Source organism: Echinops telfairi, unplaced genomic scaffold (genome assembly GCF_000313985.2).
Source record: "Echinops telfairi isolate 266 unplaced genomic scaffold, ASM31398v2 ScPeMD7_7415;HRSCAF=8453, whole genome shotgun sequence".
NCBI classification, from domain to species: domain Eukaryota; kingdom Metazoa; phylum Chordata; class Mammalia; order Afrosoricida; family Tenrecidae; genus Echinops; species Echinops telfairi.
This window is the reverse complement of record NW_022111315.1, coordinates 2,437,857-2,445,465: the sequence shown is the minus strand read 5'-3', so window position 1 is coordinate 2,445,465 and position 7,609 is coordinate 2,437,857.

The following is a 7,609-nucleotide window of genomic DNA, read 5'->3' as shown; positions in this document are numbered from 1 at the left end:
ACAACTTCCCAATCCTGTTTTCCAACCTCCCATTACCTCTAGTTACTGAGATGCACTTAGCTCAAAGCACTTAGCAGAGCCATGGTTATTAAAGCCCTTGAACATTATGGAAAAGTGGGTTGGGGTGAGGTGAGGCAATTAAGGTCTAGGATGGCAGCCTTACTTAGTAAATAATGTTGATATCTAAACCAGAGTCCTCTTTCCAGTTGGGGCGCTCATCTCCCAGCAGCTGCAAGTGCTAAGGATAACAGTAAAACTTCCATTGCCCTTGATTGATGGGAGCTTCCTGATCCAGAGTTGCATAGAAAGTTATACAGGGGTGCAAGAGTCAAGCCCCTTTCTTCGTGGTGACACAACTCTGTGATATGACTTATGCTGCAGAGCCCCCACATCCACCCATGATAAGGTCAAGGTTTTCCTGGATACCAAAATACTTCCTGTATTAGTCTAGGTACTTTGGAGAAACAAATGCACGGCAACTCATAGATAAGAGAGTTTTATGCAAAGAAAATGTGCATCACGAAAACACCCCAACCCAATGCTGCCCAAGCCCACAAGTCCAACATTAACCCATACCCAACACCAGTCCACAAAGTCCTTCACCTCACAAAACAGAGGCAATAATGCCGACTTCAGGAGGAAAGCTGAGTCAGTGAACGTGTAAGCATCTCAGCACTGGCACGGGTCTCCACACGGCTGCTCCAGCACCCAGGGCTCACAAAACAGAGGCAATAATGCCGACTGCAGGAGGAAAGCTGAGTCAGTGAACGTGTAAGCATCTCAGCACTGGCACGGGTCTCCACACGGCTGCTCCAGCACCCAGGTCTGCCTCAGGATAGATCCATGCGGCTTCTCCTTGGGGATGTCTTGTAGGAAGTCAATCTTGCAAGCTGAAGCGGGGAACTGCTAAGGCAGCTGCACCCGATGCAACCATCACAAAACAAGAGACCCGAGAACTAGAAAGGCGAGGCTTCACCACCCATTTATCCCTCCGCCTTTCAACCAGCACCACATGTGATTATCGACCAGGCTGGCACAATTAACTAACTCACTTCCCTTTGCTATTTACAGTTGAGTCAATTCCAACTCATAGTGTTATACATAGTTATACATAGTCCCTATGTTATATGTAGTCCCTATGTATAATATAAGATAGCCCTGCATTATCTTCACTGTCAATGAATATTTTGGTCTAATACTACGACTATTGTATAAATCAATCTCATAGAGGTTTTCCTTAATTGTTGCTGGCCCTCCACATTACCACCAATGATGTCCTCTTCTAGTAATTGGTGTATTCTGATTACAGATCCAAAGTAAACAAGTTAAAGTCTTACCATCCTTATGTCTAAGGGGAATTCTGGCTGAGTTTCTTCTAAATCCAATTTATTGGTTGTTCTGTTAGTACACTTACCAGAATAGTCAATATTATTTATCAACTCCATTCAAATGCATCTTGGCTTCTATTCCTTCCCTAACTCAATTTCATGCCTAGCTTACAGACTTTTCAGAAGGACAGGCTCTAAATAAATCACATGCTTTAAATCCCTACCTCAGATTCTGATTCTAGGGAATCTGACTAAAGACACACACTAACAGCTGGAATTTGTATAAAATACTTACTACAACATATCCCTTATCTTTGTCCAAAATAGGAATGCCTTTTACAGAAATTCATAGCTTCCAAGTAAAAAATAGGACCTGTTCGTAATCACTCAGCAATTCAGACATGCACATAATTCAGAAGAATAAGGATAGGTTTCCTTCACACTATTCCACAGACTCCTGGCTTATCACAGCTGGATAAACTACTCCAGTCAAAGCAAGAACTGTCTCCTGAAGACAGTTGATCATAAGAATGGAGAAAGCAGGTTTCTGGGGAGGTGGTACAGGAAAGAATTACTAAGAGATACCCTGAGTACTTTTGGTTAGGTCCTTCTGGGTACTATATACATACATTTTAAATCATTCTTAGCCTAAGTAGAAAAGATATAGGAGAATTAAGGGGAGGAATAAGATTTTATTCAATAGAGATGGATGCCCATTCATTTCAATAGAAACTTTCTTTTAATTTGTGACATTAATGCTATCTTGCTGAAACATGCCAGGACTATCCATCTCTTATGCACAACATTATAAAAATTAAATATTCAACAATGGTCTGTTGGTACTGTAACTGGCATCTATATTAGCCCCAAGAAAGATTTCCAGACATCAGCAAGAAATTGTTCAGTGCTATCTAGTTGTCATTGTTATTATGGTCTGAAGAGGTAACTCTAAAAGTGACTCCATGTACCTACATCATAGAACTTTTTATAATCTTTGCAGGAACAGATTGTGAGGTTTTTCTTCTGAAAAGCCACTGGGTGAGTTTAATACTTAATTGTTACATACCAGCTGCCTTTTGTGTTATCTAGAGTAGTTGATTAATATCATATTTCAAATAATGAAATGTGAGCAACTCACCACTTTTCCAGTATGAGCAATTTGAGTGAATGCCATCCCCACACCCCCTCAAAAAAAAAGGAATAATCTTAAAGGAAAACTGCCTTTACATCTAAACTCAGTGTTTTCTAAATGCTTTTGCCCCATTTCTCTTTGCCATCTTTGATGTTAAGACTGTTGTCAACTTGGCTAGGCCATAATTCTTTTTGGCACTTACTTCATCCTACATGATAAAATCTGTTATAATATAATCAACTTCGTGATGAGACTTATTATGAGTAGTCAGTCAATTAAAAATGAGCTTTCTCAGAAGGGGGAGGTGTTGAATCACACACCCACAGACACACACACACACACACACACACACTTTCTGGGAAACTCTCTTGCTTTTTGCTGGATTTGTATTCTGTATCTGGCTTGTCATCCAACCTCTGGTTCTTTGGACTTGAGTCTGCCATATATTCTGCTGATCATGGGAATTGTTAATCTCTTGGCATGTGAGTCTGCAGCCTACCATCTTACCTGCTGACCTTGGATTCATTTATCTCTACAATCAACAGCCTGCCATCTGGTCTGTTGATTTTGGATTCCTTAGGCCCTGCAGCTATGTGAGTCAGGAGAAGCCTTTCACCTAATCTTGTCTCATAGATTTAGAACTTTCCAGTTTCTACATCTGTGTGGATCATTTCCTTGGGACAAATAAGATTCACTGGTTATATTTATCTAGACAATACAGCCTAACACACCAACTGTCTATATGGCATTAGGTATTTGAGAATGGGTGTCCAGTAAGTCTTTGAAGACCTTTTGTTATTTTCTCCACATTTCCTCTTTTTTCTAATACTGAATAGAACTAAGAATAAATATACATTAGACTTAAGCAATGACATTCTAGTTTTAAAATATGTGTGATTCAATTGCAAGGAGTTGGAAACAACCTAAATTTCCATCAATAGATGGATGGATTAAAAAACTGTGGTACATACATACAATGAAGTATTACACATCACTAAAAAGCAGTGAAGAACGCATCAAGCACATCGCTGAATGGGAAGAACTGGAGGAAATTATGCTAAGTGAAGTAAGCCAGGACAAGTACAACATGAGTCCACTGAGGGAAGCTTAAAAAATGCAAAAGGGGCATAAGGGAAACACTACTGTATACAAATATTCCTGGAGTGAGGTCCACATAGTATGGCAGAGGCCAGACCAAATCCACAGGTACATATCGTAGCCAATTAAAAAGGAGGGGTGGGGGAGAGAATAAAAAAGAAATTTGTAGTGGGGGAACAGGGCACTAACCCACCCAAGGGAAGGGTATTGTTTATATCTCCACAGGGAAAAAGGGACCAGATTTGAACCTGGTGTTCCGGGATATGAATGCAGCGCGCCAGCATGGAACAGGGAGCCAGTGGAGGGAGTCTGAGGGCCTGGATCCAATCTGAAGCTGCAGCTTGGGGAGAAGGACATGTCTGATCAGAGCACAAGGGAGCAAATGAAGCAGGAAGAAGAGAGAGTGGAGCGCATCCTGGCACACCAAGCCTTGAAGATGATATCCCCATTCAGAACATCCAATGCAGAGTGGGCCATATGGCTGGCCCCTCTATGAGAAACGACGTCCCTGGCTGAACCATGGCCCTATGGGGGACAACACTGGAGACACAGTGTTGGGATTGGCCTGGTCTAGCAAAACCGAGGCAAAACACTAAGGGTATATGGCAGAACTGTGGGGAGAGCAGAGCAGGGAGGTCCTAAGAGGGTGCCAAGGATAGACTTTGGGGCCAGGACGTGGCACCCCATCGGACTCGACAGGAGGACCCTCCTAGAGGCCAGCAAACAACCTCTTGAACTACTTACAGTTTTTTCTTTTACTTTTTTAAAAATTAATTATTTTGTCATATTTTTTGTTGTCATCGTGTTTTCTTTTGTTGCTTTGTTTTGCTATGTCTTGTTTTTTGTGTGCATATTAGTTCTGCAGGTCTATCCAGATAAGATAGGTTGGATGAACATTCTGGAGCAGAAAACAACGGGGCCGATGGTTCTGGGGTGACATGGGAGATGGGGAAGTGGGGAAAAGGAGGTAGTGTTGACCAACCCAGAGACAAGGAAACAAAAAGTGATCCAAAATCAGTGGGAAGGAGGGTGTAAGACGCCTGGTAGGGTTTGATCAAGGGCAATGTAATTGAGAGAAATTACTGAAACCCAAATGAAGGCTAAGCATGATAGTGGGTCAAGAGGAAAGGAAAATGAAAAAGAGGAAATAACTAGGAGGCAAAGAGCATTTATAGAGGTCTAAATAAAGGCATGTACATATGTAAACATGTATATACGATGACGGGGAAATAGATCTACATGCATATATTTATAGGTTTAGTATAAAGGTAGCAGATGGACATTGGACCTCCACTCAAGTACACCCTCAATGCAAGAACATTTTGTTCTATTAAATTGGCATTCCGGACTTCTGGGAAGATGGCGGACCAGGGGATCCACTTACTCTGAGAGCTCTCTCAAACAAGGTGGGTTCGGTGTCCAGGTAGCCAAGTTGTGAGTGAGACATCCCCCTGGGGCCAACATCCCACCCCCACCCCACACATTTGTCCTGAGCTGGGGCCTCGGTGATCCAGCCCCCAAATCGTGGGACATCGCGGGTCCCTAAGCCCCTGTGACCACGATCTAGACTCGCTCTAGCCCCACTCCATCGCCAGACCGGGAACCTGTGCCCAGAGTTGCTTGCCTGCTCTGCGGAGACACACACAGTAGTGGCAGGACCCCCGAAGACAGCGATTGCCCACTTGCAGGACCCCACTAGAAAAGTAGTTTCTCCTCCCGCGGGTCCCATCTCCCCACGTGACAGCGAATTGCCCCTGAGCCAGTGTCCCTCCCTCCATTCATCCAAGCCCCGGGTAACTGACCTCCAATCTACCAGGTGCTAACTGGGCGACCCTCACGGGAAACAATCCACCCCCACTGCTGCCTGGGATCTCTCCACCAGTGCCCCGTTTGCGGGTTGTCAGCCCCGGTGTCCCAGCTCCCACTCCATTCCCAGACCGGGAGGCGGAGCTGTGCACTTCCTGCCAGTGCAAAGCCCGCTTCTCTCTGCATCACTGTGTCTGTGCAGGAGCCTGGCGGACCAGACCATGGAACCCACCTGCCATGGAACAGTGGGGGCTCCTGCCCACTGAGCGCACTGCCGGCGGTGGGGTTCTTGCCTGCCCTCAGGCACTGGGGGATTCCGCACGTCCAGTGGCTCCAAGCCTGTCATGCGGCGCAGCCCCCACAGGGCGGAGCAGTCACCATTGCTGGCTGCTCTCCACCAGAGCCGCCGCTCTCCGATCTGGTGCAGAACACATCAGCTGAGGAGCCTGCGGGGCAGCGGCTCTAGTGATAAACGCCCGCCCACCCACCTGCTGGGGAGCCTGTGAAACAGCTCTATGGCACCTGAGGAGCTGTCTGTGTGCACCACTGGTGCTTATCTCTCCAGTACCCCGCGGAATCCCCAGCGCCAGCTCCAAGCCTGCCCCAGTCCTCTCCAGCTGGCATAGGAGGCAGGCATTGCGGCCTGCGCCTCTCCACACCCCTTGTGGCCCCAGTCTCTCCCGGGCACTGCAGGAGGCTAGCCCTGTGGGCATTGCCCACCGGCTTAGTGCTGTCCACAGCCTCCCTCAGCATGGCCTCCACCCGCAGATCCCACTATATAGGCCGACAGGGACTTCAGAGAGCTTGTGGATCTGAAGAGCAATTTCCCCTCACATAGCCCTGCTCCGGAGCCCAGATCAGCACCACATCCCGTGGTAGGGAGGCCTCGCCCACCTCTGCCTTCTATTAGGCATCACTAGAACTTGGAGGGAAAAGAAGGGGGGTGGGGGGTGGAATCTGAATATATATATATATATAAAATCTTGTGCTGATTTCCCATTTTTTCTCTTTTACTTTCTGTACTTTCTTCACTCCCTTCTTTCTTCCTCATTTTTCACTATTGCTATTACTTCTCTTCTGCCCCTTTCCTATAGGTATTCCTTCTATCTCTTTTTATTATCTTTTCTCACTCTCACTATTATAACTTCTCTTCTCTCCTCTTTTATAGCTTCTCCTTACTTCTCCCACTCCATTCTTTTTCTTTATCCTCCCCCAATTTTTCAAAAAAAATTTTTTTAATATTTTAAAATTTTTAACTTTTTCTTTTTTTAATACTAAATAACAACAAAGGTGGGTCTGCTAAGGGTACCCTGATAGACCAGGTCAAAGAAGCCAAGAGGCACTCACAGAGGCCTCATCCCCAACTCTAGTCGCTGAAATATCTCACCACAGCTGGTCACCAAGCCTACGGGGAACTTTGCCTACACAGCAGTCTGACACATCCTTAGAGAAGGTCAAAGGCAACCACCTGAGAGAATATTTAACAGTAACACAGATAAGGGACTCCTGGCCGCCTAGAAACATGGGGCCTATGAAAGGATTGAGGAAAAATCAACAGACCACATCACTCCCAACAAAAAAAACAGAGAGACAAAACATAGTAGCAGAGCTAACGTCTGTCATAGAAAAAACAGATACAGATGTCCCACAGAAGGAAATCTTCAGAAGTCTGCTTGCAGTAATAAAGGAGCTGAAGGAAGCAACCAAGAACAAGGATACAATAATAGAGGAGATGAAGTCCACAATAGAGGGGATGAAGTCCACAATAGAGGGGATGAAGTCCACCCACCAAAGGGAACTGCAGGAGCTAACATAGGAGGTAGCAGAAGCCACACAAAAGGTCACAGAATTTACGATTAGGCTTGAGGAGGCAGAGAACCATATCAGCGACCTCGAGGACACTCAAAGAGAACTAAGCAACCAAGAAAGACAGTCAGATAGGAAAATCAAAGAAACAGAAGATAGCTTGAGATCAATGACAGATGCTATGAAGAGGAATAATCTTCATATTATCGGTCTACCTGAACTCAACACAACATACAAGTCAACAACCAAGTTAGCAAAGGAATTCCTGGAATAAAACTTTCCCACCCTAGCAAGGGAGAACCTGGTACTCATACAGGAAGCAGAAAGGACCCCAGCTAAACTAGACCTCAAGAAGAACACGCCAAGACATATAATAGTAAAAATATCCAACTTCAAGGAAAAAGAGAAAATTTTATGAGCAGCAAGAGAAAGGAAGACA